The sequence below is a fragment of the Melozone crissalis genome, unplaced genomic scaffold (genome assembly GCF_028551555.1).
Source record: "Melozone crissalis strain CALT ecotype California unplaced genomic scaffold, PUWL_Pcris_2 ptg000059l_1, whole genome shotgun sequence".
Taxonomy (NCBI): Eukaryota; Metazoa; Chordata; class Aves; order Passeriformes; family Passerellidae; genus Melozone; species Melozone crissalis.
In genome coordinates, this window is record NW_026535837.1 from 1,207,502 (window position 1) to 1,231,202 (window position 23,701).

The 23,701-nt window shown below is 41.4% G+C and overlaps 1 protein-coding gene across 1 annotated transcript in view; it reads right to left on the bottom strand.

Moving 5' to 3' along the window:
* The window catches only part of USP6NL (USP6 N-terminal like), a 90,147-nt gene that overhangs the window by 60,030 nt on the left and 6,416 nt on the right, over window positions 1-23,701 (bottom strand). The gene's annotated exons all lie outside the window — the stretch shown is intronic.

The following is a 23,701-nucleotide window of genomic DNA, read 5'->3' on the forward strand; positions in this document are numbered from 1 at the left end:
GAATAAGTGTAAGGATATGACAACAGGAATGTTGACAGGCAAAAACAAAAAAAACAGTGTGTGAGTAAGCACTGGACATGAGGACACTGCAGATGCAGCATTTACTACATGAGAGGAGCTCAAGTTTTGCTCAATCCTGTTCCTTGAGGAGAAATCATCTCCAGGACATGGACAGGAACAGAGAGAACCAAGAAAGGAAAAGTTGTTATTCTGAATATCCAACAATAGAACGTACTTCAATACCCCAAATATATCAAACCCATGAGGTAAATCCGCTTTAATTAAGTATGTGAAATATTTAAGCATTGAATTCTTTTGATTATTAAAAAGCAATGAACTTCAGATAAAGCAAGGTTTGAAAAAGGTTTAAAATATATTTCAATCTAACACTGTTACAAAAATAACTCCAAGCATGTGGGGTTTTGTCCCTATCTAGTTCATGGCAACATAATGAACTTCAGGAATTGTACATACCAACCATCTGGGCCATGAAATAGAAAAACAGATCAGATATTACAGTTTTCTATCTTATGACATTAACACAATTATTTGTTCAAACCTGTGTTCCTTTAGTAAAGGTTACCTACATATTTCTCAACATGAAGTTGTGCCAAGGAGGCCTTTTAAGCCATCTGTTAGAGATTTAACACGGCCTCTGCTTGTTTTCACTCCCCCTTTCTCCAGGGGAACACTCAGAGAACCTCAGTATGACCCACACAGACACAAGCACCAGCATTTGGACAACAGCACTGCCTGTCCAAGCTCCCCTAAGGGAAGGTCTGGCTGCTTCTTCAAAGCTTTCATTTATGACCCCCAGAAGTCACACTTGGTTACCCTCACCTGGCCCCATCATTCTTTTTGTCACCATCATTGGCCAATCACATTACTCCTGTTTATTAAGAATACATAGAGGTCTGTCATTTTCTCCAGTGCAGCAGAACCAGCACACATGTATTTACAGTTATTTGAGGGAGGAAAAAAAAAAAATATTGAATCTGCTATATTTGGAAGCTTCACATCTCTAAGCTACAACACTGACCAATCATTTCCTCCCTGTAGGATAAGGGGTGAGTAGAACCATTTCATATTGCTCAGACCTCACTGCTCCTCCTGTGCTTTGGTGCTGGATCCTTTATTCCCAAGCTGAAAAGGGACTCAAGACACAAAGCAGTTGGGTCTCAGGTTTGCTTTTCTCTGACACAGCTTTACAGCCACTGCAGGGCCCTGTTACCCTGGCTGTCCATGTGAGCTCTGAGCAGGACACAGCTCCCAGAGCCCTCCCCAGCCCTGTCACACCCAGGGGCACAGACACAACCCCACAGCACTGCCAGGGCATTCCAGCACTCCCCCAGCACAGTTACAACAATCTGGTTCCTAATCTTTACTAGTGGACACAGTGTGTCTGCTGAACTGCTGATGTCCACTAAAGCTACCAAATCAACGCTGACACAAAGCAGTGGGTGAAGCCTGGTTTTACTTTCAGAGTGAGAAGATAAAGGAATTGTAACCAAAATTAAATTGTGTTTCCTTCTGTAAAACAGATCTGTGCTTACAGCAAATCTTCACAGAAGACTAATTGTGAGTTTTTAAAAAATAAACTTTTAACTTCCTCAGAAACCTGACATTCCTTCAGCAACTTCAAGTACTGACTGACCCAAATCTCCATTTCTCCAATGGACAGCTGTGGGGAAAAGTTCCCTTGTTTAAACTTTAAAGCTCACCTGCTGCTGAGCTTCAAGATATAGATTAAAAGTCCTATCATTAATTTCCAAGCAGAAGAGATTAGATTTAATTTGAGAAAGAGTGAAAGAGTGTGGCTGAATATAAGCAGACAATACTGTAACACACAGGAGTCAATACATTGACATAGAATGTAGCTGATACATTTTTAAACAGAACTAAAAATGGTTTCTATTTTTATTTTAAAATGTGCTTAAAAGGACACACATAGATCTTCAAAAACATAGACAGAATAACAGTGTAAGCTGAAAAAAGTCTAAACCTTGGCTTAAAAGAATGCCAAACTGTATTTGCACCAGAAAGCAAGTTCCTGATTTATGCTGAAAACGTGGCCATGGCTTACCATGCCTTCCTCTGCATAAGCAATGTGTGAATCAAAGTTTGGCATGTTCTGTGTCTCATGACAATTCAATTACATTTAGTGTGTAAATTATCATATTCATTCCCTTTAAAGTAATCCTCTTTGCTTTCTGCCAGAATCATCTTAACCTTCCAGCTGCACTGAGATAGTTCAGTGTTTCATTAATCCATCCATACTGAAAACCCAGAAAACAGCTTGAGATGGGGGCAAGAGCTTTTATTTTGGGAGATAAGCATTAAAGATAATTTTTCTTAAAGGAGGAAATATTTAAATACCTCCAACTTAGAAATTTTAAATTGATTCCTGATAAAAGTAAAAGCTAAATATGGGAACAAGAAAAATTCTTTGGCGCAAAAATGCATCTCTATGAAACTGAAGACAAATAATTTGTATTTTAAAGTCTTATGAGTTTTGTTCAGTGCTATCTCATTCAAAGCAGTTAAAGATATGATACAAGTATGATTAAATTTACTAATTAAAAGTTAGCATTACAGATTATACAGAAAATAATGCCATCACAAATGAGGTCAACATTAATATATAGTCAATTAATTAGTACAGAGAACTGATTTGAACTAAAAAATGGGAAATATATTAGCAATGACCTGATGATAAATTCTGTCAACAGTGGCATGCTAAACAGCACTTTTAAGTCCCCCCAAAATCAGACAGGCTTACAAGGTACAAGCAGCTAAAATCCTGCCCAGCACCAATCACAGAATGACAGGTACAAGGGACCTCAAGGCCCATCTGGTCCAAGCTCTCTTGGCCAAAGCACAGCCTAGACAAGACTGTCCAGCACCCAGTTCAGCTGAATCTTAGAGGTGTCCAGTCTTGGGGAACCTACCACTGCCCTGGAGAGATTATTCCAATGGCTGTTCTCATTGTGAAAATTTCCAAGTGTTCTGAATCTCCTCAGGAGCAACAGACATAATGCAAACTAAAAATATATAACATTATGCTCTATTAATGAATGCTAAACTACCTGGAAGACACTAACTGCCATAAGTGGCATTTAACAGCAAAACAACAAATCCAAGTAAAAATAAACATTAGTAAAGAAAAAATAAGGTTGTAGCCTACAAATAGGTGTAAAAATTAAATGCTGAATTTTACTGAAACTTCTCAAGGATAGAGATTTTTGCAAGAAACAGAGATATGGTTTCATGATCTGATGAAACTAAAAAAATCCTGCTTTACTCTTGCTTTCATGGCATCTTCTCTCTTCTGTTCCACAAGGATGAAGAGTAGCTGTGGATGGAGTCCCTACAGACACCAAAGAATCTTGACCAAGGAGCCCCCATAAACCACTTAAACATGTATTTTAAGGTGGGGGTACAACAATTACATTGTTGTAATTTTGCATTCATGTAAATCACTGAGCTAAAAACACTGAGGATCCCTCTTGGACTCCCTGCAGTAAGTCATTTTTCCAGAATAAAGGAGGGGGAACTGTCAGGACTAGCTCTTATGTTTCCAGCAGTCAAGAAGGAGCTGAACAGCCTGTGACAGCCTGGCAGCAGCTCCTGGTTGGGGTGGCCAACACAGAGCCCATAGTTACACCTGGCTTTCACCACAGCCTGGGAGAACTCAGCTGCTGTGAGGGAGGAATGGCCAGAAGACAGTAAAACACTGGTCTTTCCCACAAAAAGAGAAGTTCCTGGTCTACAAGGTTTACTAAGCACCTGTATTTTGAATTGTCTAATCCTGCATGGCTTCTAATCCTGTTCAGAAGTGCAAACTAGTAAGGCACAGCCTTTTTTAAAGTGATCTCCATGTGCAATCCTCACATCTCTAGTCCCTACAAAGGTAGGCACATAATTCATAGGAATGGTCTTTGGGGTAACTCTAACTCACTAGAGCTGTTCTCTCTGAAACAGCCTAAAAAATGACTGGGCAGTACCTCTGTACCTCACCTGCCAAAGGTAACAACCATGGAGGAGCTCCCTCATGAAGGCAGTATGAAATGAGTACCACCAAGGGCCTCAGTGAGCTCCTTACACTGAAGGAGCAGTAGGTACAAGGTACATTGCAATGCTCATGCATCAGCAGCAGTATAATAAACTGCCTCTTACAGATGGGACATAAATTTAAGAAGAATCACAATTTGTTTAGGTTGGAAAAGACTTTTAAGATCATTGAGTCCAACTATTAACCCATCACTGCCAAGCCCACCATTAAACCATGCCCCCAAGCACCAAGTGCTTTTAAATATCTCAAGGGATGGTGACTCCACCACTTCCCCTAGGCAGCCTTTTTCCAGAGCTTGAGAACCCTTTTGGGAACAAAATTGTTCCTAATATCCAGTCTAAACCACCTCAATGCATCTTGAACTTGTTTCATCTCATTCTGTCATTTGTTACTGCAAGAAAAGCCAGTCCCCACCTGTTCACATTCTCTGAACCTGAGAGAAGCAGTGAGAGAAGCAGAGAAGAGAATGATCACAACAATTCTTATCTCATTTGCTGTGTGTTTGTGCCAAAGTAGAATGCAATATGGAGACTGTTTACCCACAGTGATGGTGTTTTGTTTCCTTGGCCTGTCAGGGCCGTGTGTGTGTGTGTGTGTGTGTGTTGGGACTGTTGACTGGCAGTCACAGATTCTGTGCAGTTCAGTGCTTGGCAAATTCAGTTTAGATGTAATGTAATACAGATGTAATCTAGTATAGAATAATATAGTATAATAAAGTAATTAATTGGCCTTCTGATATTATGGAGTCCTCCTCATCTTTCTCCCCCTCATTGGGGCTGCCTTGCTTTCCAGTACCCACCTGGCTACACCCTCCTGGCAGGGAGTTGTAGAGAGCAGTAGGTTTCCCCCTGGAGCCTCCTTTTCTCCAGGACAAACACTCCCAGCTCCTTCAGTCACTGTGCACAGGACCTGTGCTCCAACCCTATCACAGCTCCATTCCCTTCTCTGGACACACTGCAGCACCTCAATGTCCTTCTTGTCACAAGGGGCCAAAGCTGACCCCAGGATTCGAGGTGTGGCCTCATCAGTGCTGAGTACAATCACAATTGTTGGGGACAATCCCAGCCCTGGTCCTGTGGCCACAGCATTGCTGGTACAAGTCAGGATGCCACTGCCCTTCCTGGCCCCTGGGTACACACTGGCTCAGGCTCACCCACTGTGGACCAGCACCCTCAGAAGTGATGCCTCCTTCCATGGGGCTCAATATACCAAGGACATCCTGTGCAACCTTATCCCAAATTCTGAAAAGTTATTTCTTCCTTTTTTGTTCTTTAACCCACCATCAGTCTCACCAACTGCAGAGCACTCTGAAAACCCCAAAAGAATTGGAAATGTTACTTTGTTTCCCATTACTTTACTAAAATTCTTGCTTGTTTGCACATTACACATCCCACTGCTCAAAGAGCTGCACTGGCACAAATTCCTGTGTGCAGGCACCACCACCAGCTGCTATGCATCTACACATTCAAAGCACATATCAGAGCAATAAACAAACTCTCTGGTCATACAGAGAGTCCCTTAAATACTCAGGCTGTTTATTTTCCTTCCAGCTCATTCCCATAAACAACGAAATAAAAGCCATGACGTACACTTAATAGTATTTTGCTGTGGGTACACCACGCTCAAAAGGAAGAACCTTGGTAAATACCTGCACATCAATACTCAAGCTGCTCTGAACAAAAGGGATTGAGTGTCATTTATTATGCTTTCTCCTCATGAAAAGAGAATTTCTAAAACAGAGAAGAGCTTTTAACATAAAATGAACTGGTTAGTTAGACCAGTTAGTTAACTGTTAGTTAAAAACAATCCCTTTTGCATAGCAACACTTTCTCTGAAATGTTATTTCCAGAAGTTAACTGAGCTACATTTCTTCCACCATTAAACATAATTATGTTCCTTACATATTATTAGTTTAAAATCAGTTATCAATAATTTAAAATGAGAGATAATAACAGCACAATGTAAACAATTAAAGACCAGTATATAAAATTTTACACAACACTTTACCAGTCTTTAGACTCTCATTTTCTTCCCAGTCCTTGCAGAGTTCTGTTTTAGTCTTCATGAAGTAAATCTGTTTGCTTCTACACCATATTCTAAATCAGTTTATCAAAAATGACTGGGGGAAAGTTCTCCTCCTCCACTTGCTGCATTTGCTGCACACAACTGAGGCACTTGACACGTGCTCCTTTTTCCAGACACAGCCCCTCTAGAGCTGCAGGAGCTGCAGGGGCTGGAACAAAGATGCCATTTGTTAATGTGAGTGTCACGAAGGCACCACGCTGGTGTTCTCCAGCCCAGCCCACAGCCCTGCATTCCAGCTCACAATAAACAAAAGGATTTGAACAAACAGCCTCAGAGGCCAGGGCTCCTGCAACACATCACTGTTCTGCTCTTGGGCAAGAATTCTTACTGGTGTTTTCCAAGTGCTGCAGGAAAAGGGTTTTACTGAAAGGACTTACTTGAAATGGGGCTTGAAGTACCCTTTTCCTGGCTTATTACCTAAGAAACCACAAAATTAGGTAACTCTAAAAAACACAGTTTAGATTTCTGTAACTGGCATTCCCTACGTAAAGGATGGAGATTTTGCATATTTTCCGATCATAATTCCTTTACTCTTCAAGATATCTTAGGAACTTGAAACACCTAGGATGTCAGAAGCTGACAATAACATTTTTGTTGATAAAAGTACAAAAATTCAGGAGTAAAACCTGAAAAACACATTTCTGTACCAAATATCCCAGGCCAAACACACAAAGCCATTCTCCTGCACAGACTTTAGCCCTGCCATGCTCTCTCACCCTGCCATTCTGCTGCTCTGTGATGCCTGCAGCCAGGAACCAGCCAATTCCATATCCCAACCTCAGCAAGTCAGGGCACACACACTACCAGACACTTTGTGAAGCCAGCTGAAAGATGATCAGTGGCACTGGCACAGGTTACCCAGGGAGGCTGTGGAATCCCTCTCCATCCTTGGAGATGTCCATAGGGTGTCCTGGGCAAGCAGCTCTGCACAGCCCTGCTTGAGCACAGATGACTTTCAGAGGTCTCTTCCAGCCTCAACCCTTTTGTGGTTTTCTGCACTCAGAGAAGTGTTAAAATGCCAGGAGCAGGAGATCTGATCAAGTGTGTTGGACTATTCTTTTTTCCCCAGAGACTGAAAAAAGAACAGTTCCTGCAATTGTTGTAACCTTCCTCCCCATATGGTGTAGCAGAGCCTGGAAATGAGCAGCAGCTCCTTTGTCTTTACCATGATTGCTGCTCATGGATCCCACCCAAGCCCAGGTGTCAATAGTTTAGTCTCTGGAATCACTATGAGTTTAGACTAAACCAGTGCCATGTCCACTACCAGGCACATTTCCCTCAAAAGCAGCATTTTCTTACTGCTGACACACACAACAGCAATCCAGCTGCTACACAGAAATATTCATCTTCCCTTTGCTCATAACAGAGCTACTGAACTGAAACCAGCCGCTTTCTGTTTCCTTATGTGTGAGCATATTTGTGGTGAGGATGGCAAGAACTCACACACAATGAACACAAGCATTCGTCCCAGGTTATCTCTCTGACCCCCTCACCACTTGAAAACAATTTGCTTTTTAACATCACTGCTGCATCACAGACAGCAATAAGCCATATTACTCTCTCTCTCTCACACACACACACACACATATATATATATACACACACACTATAACTGTACTAGAGATCTATACTGATACCTCTCTTATGTCTCCCAAGTTTATCATGTCTGATTTTGTGGGTGTTTTCCAATAGACTTGGACAGAAAAGGTGAGATTTTGGCTTAACTGAAATTTCTCTCCATTCCAAAGAAAATAAAAAAGCTGAAAGATAGAGTAGAACTCTTTGGAAAATCAATATATTGCATTATGCTCTGCACTAAAAAAAGCCCATTGCAACAGCAAAACACATGCACCTCCCCCTCTTAATAACCAGCATTCAGAATAGACACTAATCTAGTTTTACAGCATGAGGAGTAATGAGTGAAAAACATGAAAGTAAAGATTTAACTTCCCTGAAGAAATGTGACAGAACTCTCATCTTAATGAAAAATCAAGTTTCACTATGGTAGAGCTCTTGCAGTTTTGCAACATCCCCTATGAGACACTGCACGTTCACCAATGGAAAATGGTCACTTTGGAAATTAGTAGAATTAACTGCTACTAAAAACCCTCTCAAATCAATTTTAAAGTGATCTCCAAAGGACTCAAAGCAAGAGCAGGGAAATCAAGGCAGCCTTGCTAAGCAATATTCCACAGAGTGTCAAAACATGAAATGAGAATTTAGGAGTCTATGTATCCCATAGAATTTAAATCAAATACTCTATCTTCCTTTTAAGCAAAAATGGACTAAAGGGCTTACAGAAATACCACATTATTAATCAATTACTGCAATATGCCTATCTTTTTATTTTTAATAACATAGCCTATTAACATTTCTAGTTAATGGAACAATGAAAGCACAAAACTCAGAATAAAATAGAAAAAAGTATATACTCTAATAAAATACAACTTGGCCATTTAATTAATCCTAATTTGCAATTTGTTTTTCTGTGAGTTTCATGTAAATAATTAAACCTTAAAATTAGATCACTCCATCAGCAATACCTACACCTAACCAGCTGGGAGCTGCAGTTGGAGTTCTCGTGTCATCACCTCACTGCTGAGCCTTATGAAAGTTCCCACAAGGGTTACAAAGTGGAGTGACAAGATCTGGCAGGGCTCTGCTGTAATTCCATTTCACAAAGTGTTGTGTGCAGTCATGAGCCAGAAGATAATTAATTTGCTGAAGGTTAACATAATCAGTTGCAAAGCCAGAAGAAACCATAATTGCCAATTTTCAACAAGCTGTACTGAAAAGAGTAAGCCCAATTTTGAACAATGCTCCTTTCTTGCAAGAAAAAGAGGACAAAAGCAATGCACGACCCACCCTTGTGCCCAAACCTGTGTCAACACAACCTGAAACATTTATGTCAGCTCTCAATAGACTTCAATGTAAAAACTCAGGCTGGGTATAATTTGGGGCTTGCCAGTACGCAAAGACTGGTCTGACTTGTGCCACAACTAGCTAATGTCTTATGTCTGAGCTTAAGTCACCCTTTGTTCTTCTCTTCCCAAGGGTGTAGTTGGTATCTGGCCCTTTCATCAGGATTTTTCTGCTCCCTCAGTGCCATGACAGAGCAGCACTGCGGCCACACAGCAGTGGTCACTCACCCACACGTTTGTTTGTGTGTCAGGAGACGCAAACCCTGCAGAGCTCAGCCCTCCCAGCAGCTGCTGCAGCTCCAGGGGACACAGCGAGCCCTGGGTGTGACACATGTGCCACCCCAGCAGCCATGGGACACAGAGACACAGCCTTCATGGAAAAACACAGCAGCTTTTCTACTACTGCAAATCATTTTATGCTCTTCCACGAAAAGATTGCATTTCTTAGAACTCCTGCTGTGGCTAGAACTGATCCCACAGTAACATAAAATCTGTTTCATCTACAGCTCATGAGTATTACTCCCACACTCCTCCTGAAATCCATGACCTTTCCCAGCACTAGCCTTTACAATTATGTCTTAATAAAATATGCTGCAAATCATCTGCTGCATTTATGGGAAGATCAGACACTTGACCTCAGAAGTAGTATTGACAGATGAAAAGCAGAAATATTTCAGGAATTTTACCCTCAACCTAATATAAGTTAAGGCATACTTTTACACCAGTGGCTTTTCAGATACTGGTTATGATTAAATAAGCAAATTTAGTTGAAAATGCCCTTTTTTTTTTTTAATTCCTTGCACTTTTAAAGTACATTATACCTGCAGTTCCCAGAGGCTTTTGAGAACTAAAATATCCCTTCTGTACACTGACACTGCTCATACTTCTTTTACAAAGACAGGCTACTAAACACACAAGCAAAACCATCCTTCAGCAAGACTGAATGTAGCAGTTCTCTGCAATAAATTTCTTCTTTGCTTTCCCAATGCCATATATCAGGATGACATATAAAATATTTTTTTTCCCAGCAACATAAATCAAAATAACATTAAAAAAATCTCCAAAATGCTGACATTATTTCCAACATAATTTCAGATTTCCTGTTTTGTACATCATAATTAGTGGTAGAATATGAATGTTTTCACAGCACTAAGATTTGCCACATCAATTTAAAGAGTAAAATGGTTCTAATATTTTCAATTCTGACACAAAGTAGAACATTTCAAAACAAGAGCTGTGCTTCCCACGTTAACAGACTTCTATTTAAGTAGTCAGTTGCCACACTGCACTAATTATGTTAAGTCTCCTGATTAATCATTTTTCTCTCTGCATTAGTCAAAATTAATGAAGCAAACAATAATCACATTTTAAAATTCAGTGTTAATGATGTGAAGTCTATTCCCAGTTCAAAACATCACCAAGACAACACTCATACAGACTCTGGATGAAGTCTTTTAAAAGAGGGAGGTTCTTAATTTGTGAGGAAGCTGGTTTATTTCTTCTGAAGGGCTAGAGAAGCTACAGGTTTCTAGTTACAAAATTTCATTTATATTGGTATCACTTTATACTGGCTCAAATAAAGAGAATTGTTCTACACAGATGAGCTGTGAACACACTGACACAGCCACAGTCCAGCTCATCATTTAATTACACAGCTGATTTAACTGATTACAACAGGAAGAAAAGGAGGGTTTGTTTTTGTAATACATGCTATTCTGCCACTTAGCAAGACTAAAGAGCTCCAAGCCAGCTCAGAAAAGCAGCAGCTCTGACTGAAGGTGGCAGGAGCAGAACCTGGACAGCCCCACGGGGATGCAGCAGCTGCCCAGACCTGCCCAGCACCCTCAGCCCCAGGGCTGGCACCGAGCTCAGCTCAGCTCAGGCACTGCCCAAACCTTGCTGGCCCCACATGAAACTCTGGAAAAGGAAGTGTTCACAAACAAGCAACTCATGAGCAGCTCCTGAAATCACCACATTTTACTCCCCAGCTGCACATGTCCTACCAGCCTTTGACTTTTCTGTCTTCTCCTGGAAGAGACAACGTGAAGCACACGGGGAGGAGTCCTTGCCCAAAGTGTGAGAGAACCTGCCTGCAGCCTCTGCTCACAGCTGAACCTGAGCCTCCCAGGGGCTGAGCTGCTGCTCTGCCTGTGTGGACACAGCCTCTGCATGGGGAGACCTCACCATTCATTTTCAAGCTTTAAATTCAGTTTCAGCCCAATATACAACAGGAAAATAAAATCTTAAATATTGTGAAAGTTGTGGCAGGATGAAAAATCATTTCTTCCTTTATTCTAGTGTCTTGGGTTGTAAGATGTGTATATTCTATTTGCAATCTGTTAGAGGTGGGGCAGTTAACTTGTGTTCATTGGGCAGTTTTCTTTATCTCTTCCACAAGCAATATTCCCTCAGGGAAATATCTTCTGTTTATGGGCTATTGAGTGTCCCTGCATGGCTGATAAAATTCCATCATCCCACTGGGAGATGCTCTGCCCAGGGGGAGGAGCCAAGCATTCCTACCGGGATATAATCTGACAGAGAAGCAGCCTTTTCCCACTGCATTTCCAGAGGAGCAGCTTTCTTCTCCACTGCATTCCCAGAGGAAGACAAGGCCCATCTACACCAGCACTGAACCTTCAGAGGAAAACTCCACCCTTGTACAGGATCCCTGCTCCAACAGAGCTACAGCTGGCACTGCAGGAGGGCTGAGCCACCATGGGATGGGGCTGGGACACCACCCTGACACACAGGGTGACAGGTCCTATTCTAATTCTGTCATTTTCCATTTCAAGGGAGGCTCCTACCTTCCTTAACAAACACCTGCCTTTTCAAACCAAGACATCCAGCAAGAGCATGTTACACAAGCTCCACCAGTTAGTACAGGCTGCTAGACAGACTGCTGTGATCCACACCACAGAGTGTGCATCTCAGGCATCCCTCCATCTACCACTGGGATACACTGAAGGAACCACCAAAAAGCACAGAAACAGTGAGAGGAGCTGCAAGGCCCTTCTGTTCAACTTTAAATATAATCCTAACATACTTAAAGCATTTCACAAAAAAATAAAAATACTGAGTTACACACTAGAGCTCAGTTCACCGTAGCTGAACAGCTTTCTTCAATTACTGTGTCTCTGAGCTATTCATCTTAGAGCAGATAAACATTTTAACTGCAGTAATAATACCTTAAGTACAAATAGGATCCTCTAAGGGAATCCTCTGAAAAGTCTGAATGGCACCAAGAAGCTCATATGACACTAAACCTTCTCTTGGTGGCTCTGTGATAAGCTTGAGTAAGTCCACAGGAAGACATCAAGGCAAATTTAGATACCTGCCCTCTTGTATCAGTCTTGTCTACACAGCATGGAGCTGAATAACTGCCAATATCTGTCATTAACTTAAAAATTAAAATGACATTTAAGAGGGGGAAAGAAGTGCTGAAATCCCCTCTCAACATCTGAAATCATTTTAAGTGTCAGGCAGCAGTAGATCCATGTTTTTATGTTTATAAAGTGGTTATAGGAAAGGCTGGAGGAGTAAGAGACAACCAAATGAAAGGTTAAAAGTTTGTCAAATGGCAGCAGAAGTGGGGGAAGTTTCTTCATCTCTGCCATGAAAAAAGGAAGTTAGTGGTAGACAAGAAGGTTCTGTTGTTTTCAGTTTCACTGACTGAGGACTGGTAAACAAAACAAAGTAAACAGCCCTGGCATTTCCCATGCAAAACAGGAATTAGGGCTCCAAGGCTGTGCTGTGTGCCTGGTCCCAGCCTCAGCAGAGCAGCTGCAATAATCCCAGTGCCATACCCACCAAATCACAATCAGGTTCCATTCATGCTGCTAATCAGCAATACCAGTAGGAATTTGTTTGCCTCCACCTAGTTTGCATCAGTTAAAACCTCTGTCAATACAGAACAACTTCAGAGTTTGGATAAAACAACACAAAGGTGGGGAGAAAGGGGGAAGAAAAAAGATCACAAACTTTCTGGCTGTGTATCTACAGAACACTCACTGTACCAGTAAGAAAAACCTTCTGCCTACTTTAGATCCATCACCTTTATTTTTGTTTTTTTTTTGCTAGAGGAAACACCAAATTAGATTTTAGATGTAATGCATCCCTAAAACTTAGGAGAGTGTGCCAAAAAAATGTCTTGGTCTTTTTCCCCAACCTTTGACTCCAGTTAATTACAGACAACACTGAAATGTCAGCACCAATGAGAGGCAGGCATAAAGCTGTAGTAGAAAAAGACCACAAAATGAAAATGAAAAGGCATTTGTTTGAATCTTTGATTTTAAAGGACAATACAGAGTCAGAACAGAATTTTCCAAAGAGGTTATAAATCTCCTTCAAGTAAGACATCACAGCAAGAGGCAGCATTTGGATCATTCTTCGGATATTCTGAAAACATTTTACAAATATCCAGTGTTGATGTAAGATGATAATTGTTAATTTATATTGCTGTTGCACAGAAACAATAACTTTAATAGTCAGTGCATTAACAGACAGGCATATCAGTAACACTTTCTTTTTATTGGCTTAGAACAAGATAAGGACTGAGGTACTTCAGTAATACAAACCCACCATGAAGCTTTCAATGGTACTTCTCCTAAAATCAGTGCTTTTATTTCGGTACTGATGCAAAATGAACTACAAACACATGCTGTGAACACCTTAACAAGTTCCTACTGCAAAACAAACATGATGTTAATTCTAATTTAAGCCTTATACACAGCCATCAAGAAAAAAATCCATTTGTTTATGCTGAAGTCAATAATGCACTGAACCTACTAATGATGATCTGCTTTAAAACCACTACACTGTGTTAAAGAAAAAAGCCAAACCAAAGAAAACCACCCATAACCCAGAAAAATCTATTTGTCACAGATTCTCATATCTCAGCAGAAAAGTACCTGAAATTTTAAGAAGGCAGTTTGAAACTCACTGAACTGAGAAAGTCTACATCATCTAATACAAACACTGATGCAGTACTTTGGAAATCCCTGTTCCAGTTTATCAGCATTAGCTCCAGGACAATAAACAAATAAAGCCTTTCATGGATTCCAGTCCAGCCCATATAACCCATTTCATTCCCAACAGATCCCTCTCAGCCTCTGTGAAGTTCACATCCCCCACAGAATCAAACCCCCAGCAAGAGTCACAGCTTGGCTGAGCCTGTGGAGCTGCACCTGGCAAACAGGATCCTGTCCCCTGGGAAAAGCAGAGCCACTGCACAACCTCCCCTAGGGCAGGCATGAGCTGCTCTCTGCACCAGAGAGAAGGAGGAACAGCACCAGCTGGGATTTAAACACACACCCACCCACTGTCTGCTGTGCCTCTCGACGTGCAATGAAGATATTCAGCACTGTGGGGAGGGTTCAAGTTCTCATTTGTGCAGCTCAGATGGACCAGGAGCAACAGGGCTGACTGGTTACCCAGGCATGAACCAAACAACCCCCACAGGACAACAGCTTTGAGCTCTAAAACCTGAGCTGCAGAGAGAAAACTTAGAGGTCAAAGCTCTATGTGAGCCTATATGGCCTCTAAATCCTTTTTTTTGACTTGGAAAGGTAGATAGAGTAGTCAGGCAAGAAACCTTCCCATGAGGGAGGGGCAACACTCATTTTGAAATCTACTGACCTCACATGGAAATTCTGCAAATTCATCAGTGAAGTTTTCATCAGTGAAGTTAAACCCAAAATTACTTGCAAGGGAAAAACTTCTTTTGGTTACGAATTGTGGTCCCCTCTTACCACTGAAAACATTTCTTCAATACATGTTAAAATGACTGCTTTGCATTTCTGATGTTACAGCCAAAGCCTGTTGTTGAAGCAAGGAACTGTAATGCAGCAAACCAAAACCATCTCTGTACACATATTCCTGAAAGGTCTAGCAAAGGATGGGAAACAAAGAGGATGAACTTAATGAATGTTCCTTCAGTTACAACATTTTAGAAGGATTAGGAACTATCACTCCAAGGGCTTCAAACTGGCTGGAAATCCAACAGCCTTTCATCAACTCTTCCCTCTTCAGCAGATGTACAGTTGTCATCTATCACACAAGTCTGAAAGCAAATGAAAACAACCAAATATTTCTCCTGTTTTAGAGCTTTCTGAGACCGTTCAATTTAACAACAAACTTCTTGTTGTGACAGCAAGCTCTTGAAAGAATTTACAAACAACTCAATCTCTCAAGGCTGGGGAAAAAGAAGAAATATAATTTTCAACTCTAATTTGTTATACTATAATCCACACTAAAGACAACAACTTTCAGGGTGCATTAGTCACCAGCATGAACCTTACTCTACTTAAATAGTGAGCAAAATTTCTATACTTTCTCCTTCTCTAGCTCACTTGAGTCCTTGGCAGAGAAAAATCCAGGGGTGGAACGATTAAACACTATAAAATTACTCACACATACTCTGTTTGCCACCACCCACTGTTTTGGAAGAGCACACAAAGCCTAAGCACTGACAACAGGAACCAGTGGTTCACGTTGTTGTGATATCATGTGCTGTAAATGTAGAAAAACAAAAGCATCAGAGAGCACTTTGTACTGAGGTACAAGAGGCTGCTTAATCCCAGGGTAGCAGTCAGGCCACCTCAGACACACTGATGACAGGTTTCTCTGAAAAATGAGTCAGCTGCACACCCTGGGGAAGTTCTCTCTCAATTAAAACAGTATCACAAACAGCCATCATCCTTCAGGTGCTGCTGAGCCCAGGTGGTGTTTCACTGAATCACCAGCTCCACAAAGACTCAGGCACTTTTTCTCAGATAAACAGACAGGATTTTAAGCAAATGCACAGAACAAATACATGGATTTGAAATTCAGCTAATCAGGTTTTACTAAATAAAAATCCTTTGGTGGGGATGCAATGAGAGGCTCTGCCCCTGTTTGAGAGGCACAGATGGATTCTGATGCTGTGGATGCAGGTGAAGGCTGCAGCACCCAGAGCTCCAGGGCTGATGAAGGGCAGCCCAAGCACTGCTCAGCTCAGACACTGCAGCCTTCACCCTGGCACACAGAGAGGCAGTGCCCTGTGTCACTGCTCCTGCTGATCTAACACCTCCCAGACTTGAGAAGCAGGGCTGAGAATTCACAGCTCACACCTAATGACAGAACAAATGCACACAATAAGAGGATACAGAAAGCAGGGGGGAGGAAGTGTGATGTTTTAGCTAAGCAATGACATTGTAAGAGGATGATGTACCAAACTGCTAGAATAGAATTAGCTGTCAAGTTAAAGCATGCAGAAATCCCCATCAGTAAGGGGTATGGGATTACAACATTCCATCAAATCTGAGCACCTATCTTCCCACCACCCTGCACCTGTTTTCCTCCCTCACACCTGTGTATTACATCAGCACTATTTGGGAGCTCTCTGCTTTACACAAGCAATGCTGAAATGACAGAAAAAAAATGTAAAAAAATCAAAAGCCTAAAGGAAAACTCATAGAGGCAAAATATGGATGCAAAACAACTGCACATGTAATAAGATGAAGAAAAAATAGGAAAAAAATGGAGAATAGGCTATACCCTAAGTGTGAAGGATGTATGAACAGTAAATAACAGCAAAACACACAACTGAGACTCACCAGCACAAAAATAATACAAATAAGGTATAAATCAGCTTATTTTAAAAAACTTTACAGCCTCCTTTTAGGTAACACCAAGTTTTAAGGATATAAGGATATGACAGAGGAACTGCCATATTTCTAAGCCACTGGAATGATGTGACCATCAGATGCATCTGCTTGGTGAACACTTCAAGGCAAGCAAGGCAAATTTCTTATTCGCACACCTCAGAGGTAACTATTCCTCAGTGGAACTGGGATGTCATTACTGGTCCAGTATCAGACACTTCCCTGATACATCATGCAGCCAGCAGCATTTTAAGTTCAAGCTTCTTAGCTCATATAAATAGAATACCAAATATTTACAGCTTTTCACATGGGACTGCAGGATTTAGCCAAATTTTAATTGACGGACTTTTCACATTTGGCTCAGAATGAAAAAGAATGCTTGGGAAACAAGCTCATCTGCAGGTTTTTTTAAGTGTGGAGGAAAAAATAATTTAAAATTATAAAAGAGCTGCAATAGTTTTCATGTTAGAGCCGTTTTTAATGTCTTTGTATTAAAATAAATTATTCCCAAATAAGACGTTGGTTTTTTTTAGTTTTTAATTGGAAACAAAAGTTTTTCCACTAATCAGAAATCTATGAACTCAACTGATAGATAAAAGGCAGGTAAAAATAGGTTTGAGAGAAAAATGAAAAATAAAAACTACCACAGAAAAGTTGTTTTAAATGAAAAAGGAATCAGAAATTGCAAAGGCAGCTCAGTCAAATAAACAAAGCCCAGACCAAACTATTAAGCAGCAATTCAGCAGCAGCAGAAATGATCCAGATATGTCAAACAAATTTTGTGTCCCTTGTCCACCTGCAACCACCTCACATTCAAGTGCATTCTCATTAGCCTTAATTTGATTATCTCTTCTCCAAGCTCCTCATATCATGAAATTATATCACAGCTAGGATGCAAGGGATAATTTGTTGACATTTCCTAATGGTAGCAATGACTTTAGAATTTCTAACACTTACCAGCCAAAATTGCTCCAAAACCGGCATACCACTTAATACTGTTTCAAAACAAATTACTACACATCAGCAGCTGGAAATATCACAAAGATTATTAACTAATTTTATTTTTTTTTTTAAACACAGACAGATTTTACCTAGGAGTACATTAAGAGAGCAGAAAGGAAAAGACAGGAGGATGTAATTCAGATATCCAGTCCTGGATTTACAGTGCTTGTTGACCACATCACTGCTCTTTGTCTCCTGCTCTGCTGGAAGTCACTGCTCTGGGCAGAGCTGGTAAACAGGATCATGTGAGGGCAGTGACAGAAAAGCCCAGCTGCTGAATTTGCTCCTGCTGCCATCACTGGCAGCTCCAGGGAACGTGGACTGGGGAGAACTCACAGGAACAGAGCTGCAAAGTTTAAGTTTGTACACATCCTCAGCATTGCTGGAGAGGGTTAACCCTTGGCTGGCTGCCAGGTGCCCACTGACCAGCTCTCACTCCTCCTACTGAACTGGGAGAAAAGAAAAAGCTCATGGATCAAGAGAAACAGGGAGGCCACTCACCAATTACACTCATGAGAAAAACCTACTTGGCTTGGGAAAACTAATTTACTGGCAATTAAAAACAGTACAGGTCAGCCCACAACACTTGGGTTTTGCTGCTCCTTAATCCTGACACTCTTCCCATGCTCCAGCACGGGGTCCCTCCAAAGGGGTGCAATCCTTCACAAGCTGTTCCAGAGGGGCCTTTCCCACAAGCTGCTGTTCCTGCCAGAAAACCTGTTCCTGGTGTGGGCTCCTCTTCCAGGGCCATGGTTTCTGCCAGGATCCTGCTGCAGCAAGGGCTCTCCAGGGGCTGCAGGTGGATCTCTGCTCCCTCCATGGACCTCCACGGGCTGCAGGGGCACCATGAGCTGCCTCACCATGGTCTTCTCCAGAGCTGCCAGTGACTCTGCTCTGGTGCTTAAACACATCATCCTGCTCCTCCACTGGCCTTGGGGCCTGCAGAGTTAATTCCCACTATATTTTTATCTCTCTCTTCTTCACAACTGCTGCACATTTCTGAACTATCTTATCTCAGAGGTGTCACCAGCTTCAGTGGTGAGCTCAGCTTTGGCCCAGGATGGGCCTGTTTTGGAGCAAGCTGTGTCTGGCTGGGTCCAGCCCAGGGCAGACCCTGGACTCTTCTCACCCTGGCCACCTCTGCAGCCCCAGCTACCAAAACCTTGCCATGGAAGCCCAGGACAGTGGGCAAACAGAAACTCTGCCACTAAGTTAACACTTAATCTCAAAATGCAGAGCCCAAGTTATAAATGTCAGTCTTCAATGCCTTAGTGCATAATCCCTCGATCCCCCTCTGCCCCTGAAATATCAAGCCTACCAGAAATTCCATTTATTTCCAAGAAAAACCTCATTAGGCTATTCTATCCAATGCCAAGATCATAAATCTGAGATAAAAGACTACTGATGTTCCACACAATTCTATAAATAACATTTTAGTCTAAATTGGAAGAGCGCTTTGGAGCAAAGCTCCAGCTCATCTCTATTTACTGCTCTCCACTTTGTGCTGGGAAGAGACTTGAAGTATGCACAGCTGGATTCCTTCCAGGTTCAACTGTCTGGGAGATGCACTCCTACCTCCAAGTTATGTTCTACCCAAGGTTTGATCTAGCCTGGAAAGAACTGCTGAAATACAGAGGAATGTTGAACTCCCAGCATGGACACAGCTCATGAGCCACTGCTATGTTAAATGCCCAGCCCAGGCCCAGCACAGCTGTCTTTTGATTTGCCTAAGTATATTTGCCCATTCCTCCTTTTAGAGCTTATCTGCACTATTTATAGAATGGCTTTACATTCTTATTAGTTGCCAGACAATGATTTTTAATGCATGTTCCATCACTACAAATACTCCTCTGCAAAGCTTTGCACATTATGTAAAACAGGCAATTATCACTGCACAGATTAGAAGGTCATTCCAATGCCTATAAACTAAATAGTAGTGGGAATTGGAGTCTGTGGAGCTTATTTTCTTTTTCATCTATAGATTTGGCAAGCTCCAGACTAGCATTCATCCCACGTTTTTTCAAAACCTAGCCAGAGTACTAATTCACAGCAAGAATTGACAAAAACATATCTTTGATTTGTGCCATGTGTGATCCACACTGCACTCTGTGAACACAACATTTTCTTTCACCCAGTGATGTGACATGGTGGCTTCAAGACTTGATGCAGCTGCAGCATAGATGGGGAAATTTTTCCAAACATTTTAAAAGTCTTTTCAACGTACAGCTGGCATCAGAAAAAGGAAAGGATTAGTCAGGTTTTTTCTTTATAGAAGGAGAAAAATTAGGACACAGAGCAATGGTGCAGCCATTTGTACATCACACAGCAAAGTGCAGTGCCTGAAATCAGCAGCAGATTGCACACTGGGGAGCCCTGGAAACATCCCAGGAACACCCAACACTTGAAAGTGATGAGGAATTGTTCCACCAATCCAAACAATGGGACTTTACATGAAACAGAAAATATTTCTCTAGGAGAGATCACAGCATATTCAAGTTACCAAAGTCCCTTCATTAGCACAAACACTATTTCCTTTTCTATCAGCAAGAGGAAGTCTCAGATCAAGGCAACTTCTCACATTCCAGTTGAGACCTGTGAACTGCATTATAACCATGTCCTTCAAGACTCCTGCTATTTCCCACTCAGAAAGGAGGTTTAGCAACAAAAGCTTCACTTCCATTCTAACTGTGACAGGAATCAGTAAACCAAAATTATTAATTAAAACTTTGAAGGATTTATTTCTCAAAAGGAAGCCTGAAACTCAGCCTTAACCTCTGTAAGATACTTCTGACTAAGTGGAGACAAAAAAGGGCTTGAAGAGTGCCCTGTAGTCAAAATATTTTGGGGGTAAAATCAGCACATAGCAATATGGTGAAATTTGCCTGTTCACACTCATGTTCCTCTCCAAATGTTAGATATTAACCTTGCTCGGTATATTAGGTACATCTCACAAGAAAAATATCTCATCTAAAAACAAGGAAAAGAAAAAAACAACCAATTTCCCCGTCAGTTTCCAGGGAATAAAAATATTTCCCAGTCAATAAATGCAGAAAGTTTTGTGTGATCTGATTTGCCCACAAAATTTACAGGACTTTGCTATTTTCTTTTGAAAAAATAATAGGCAGAAAGAAATTTGTCCACTCCATGTTCAGATGTAATTAATGCCTGCAAGGCAGGGAGGTGCAGCCATCACTTGTACCACTATAACATGAATGCTAAGAAAAAGACATTTGATTTTCAGCTCCTTTAATACAAACCTGTTTTTCAATGATGAATTAAACACAGGGAAATAAGGAGACTGTTTTTCCTACACTTACACTTCATTGATATCTGCATTAGACTATAACAGTCCTGTGGCTCATGTGCCATAGGAGTGGAGCATCCAGATTGTGATACTGTTCAGAAAGCACAACAGTGCCAGACAAAAAAATTTCTGTTAAACAAAGAAAAACCAACACACCAAACAAACAACAAAACCAACTAGCACACACACAGTGGGAAGGGAGGGAAAAATACCAACTGCAGCACACAACTTTCACTGCCCAAGGATGTACAGTTTCAACTGTGTGAATGATACCTGGCTTAAAAGCTACAAAAGCCCCGAGGTCTTCAGAGCACCCTGAGTCTAAATGAACAGGGCAATCCTATCTTTGCAGATTATTGCTCTAGCACCAATTCCATGTGCAGTGTGCACTTGAGCTGGCAGAGAGAACAGCTTCAAGCCAGCAGTGGTACTGGGCAAACAAGAACATCCCAAGTGCACAAGCTGAGTATCCATGAGCTTCTCCATGCGGGCACAATCTGCTCAGGGGAGCTGTGGCCAGCCAGCCTGTCCCATTCTCGGCTGTTTTTGATGGCCTGGAAAGGCTCTGGATGGCCTTGGGACAGCCTGCGCTCCAAAGGACGAAAGGAGTCTTCATGTTTTTTCTCGGTCTTCAGTGTTTATTAATTCTTATCTACAATATTTTCTCTCGGCCCGACAGAGGTCCACACAGCACGCTGGCCATGAGCACACTGAGAGCCCTCGGGGCGGTCACTTATCTTTATACCCAAAACTACGTGTAAGATATTTACCTATTTTCCCCAATACCTTTCACCCTTATTGAAAAGTGCACTTTTAGTAAGAACCAATCCCAAAGTGCCACCACCACCACAGAAGATGGATGACAAGAAGAAGAAGAAGAAGGACAGGACACGCCCTAATTCCTCCATCTTGTCTCTCTAGAACCCCTCTGTACCGAGATTCTAAAACCTATGTTTCACACTATAATTAATCTATCTCTTCACCACTTATCCCCGTGTGATCCTCCCATCCTCATACAGGTGTCATCTCATGTGCAGGATCAAAGTCCAGCCACCAGACACTTCTGGCAAAGTTCCAGGACCTCCAAGCCCCCCAAGGGTTGTCTCGGTGACTCTGCACATCAGGACTGCTGTGCTGAGATCCCACACCAGCCCAGACTCATCCTACACCAAAGCCCACCTGTACACATGGAGCCCCTGTGGCAGGTGCCAGGATTTATACCCTGCCTTGGGGTGCAGAGTAAGGGATGGTGACACCTGACACAGGGTTGTGCTCTTCTCCTGGAGAGAAGAGTGTGTAATCAAGGGCCTGCACATTTATTTCCTTTCATTTGTTTGTGTTGATATGTAATAATGCTACAGAAAATAACAATAGGGGAAAAACCTGCATCACCTGGGATATGAAGCAGAAGGGAGCAGAATCTGTTCCTTGAGGAAATTATTTTCACCAAGGACCTGCCCCTTCCAGGTACTGCTAAAAATGCTTCATTAGCTGCTTTATTAGCAAGGAGACAACAGCAGTCCTGGGCATCTGTGTACTTATTTTCTCATTTCCACCAAGAATTTAATTAACTGACATTAATTACATTTTCTGTTTGATCTGGAAATTCAGTTCAAATTAACATTTTTATGGATAGTTTAATACTAATGCTGACTGATAATTTCCTTTAAAAGAAACTGCTTGGATTTGCCACCAGTAGGATGAAATAGTGGAAGTTAATCCACTGAAAAACAGTATTTTTATTTGCTGTTAGACAGGATTAACTAAAAAAAAATTAAAAATTGCTTTGATAGCTGATTAGAGAGGTCTGGATGTTTTCCTTACAAGCTGTACCAAAAGATCTAGAAGTTCAACAGGACAAAAATACTTTGAAGAAGCCAGATAAGATGTCCAGGGAAGTTGTGAATGTCAATATACACCAAAGCACTGTCTAAGCCACCCTATAATTACCTGTTGTAGAAAATGTCCAGCTGGGACCCTGTCACTTTGAAATATTCACCACATTTTAAATTACTGAAAACAAACAAGCAATCGTATTAGCATTTATCTCTGCACCACTGCTTAATCATATCCACTGCAATTCAACAAAAAAACTGTCAACTTTTCAAACTTTTTAAATAAATTCTGTACCAGCTTCCCAATTGACAAAGATAGACATCAACATTCATATTTAACACTGAATTCCAAATTCCATAAGTATGAGGATAAAATACTGAAAACTTAAGAACATATTAAAACAAATTAGATGATCGTTCATTGCTTGAAGTGTGCACATCACCGCAGCACAAGTTTTTCTTCAAGGAAAGAAATATACTAGCTTATATAAAATAAATTCTGCATTACCCTTTGACAGTCAGCAAGAACAAAGTTCTGCATGCTTGAAAACAGCATCTGCACAACTGCCATCCCACCAAAATCAAGATGAGAAAAATATGTTCACCTGAGCTATGAAAATGCAAGGCTGAGGATAAGGCTTGTTTTTCTAGATCCTTCAGGCAGAGCTTCCCAGGCTTTTCTCAAAGTCTCCAAACCAAAACTAAAATGTCTCAGTTGTAGAATTCCCACACTGAGAGAAGCACAAGAGCCAGTAGAGGAGGAAGGCACAGGACACAAACAGCTTTTGGCCATGTTCAGAGATGCAGGCTTGAGATCTTGGCTCTACTGCAAAAACAGTGGA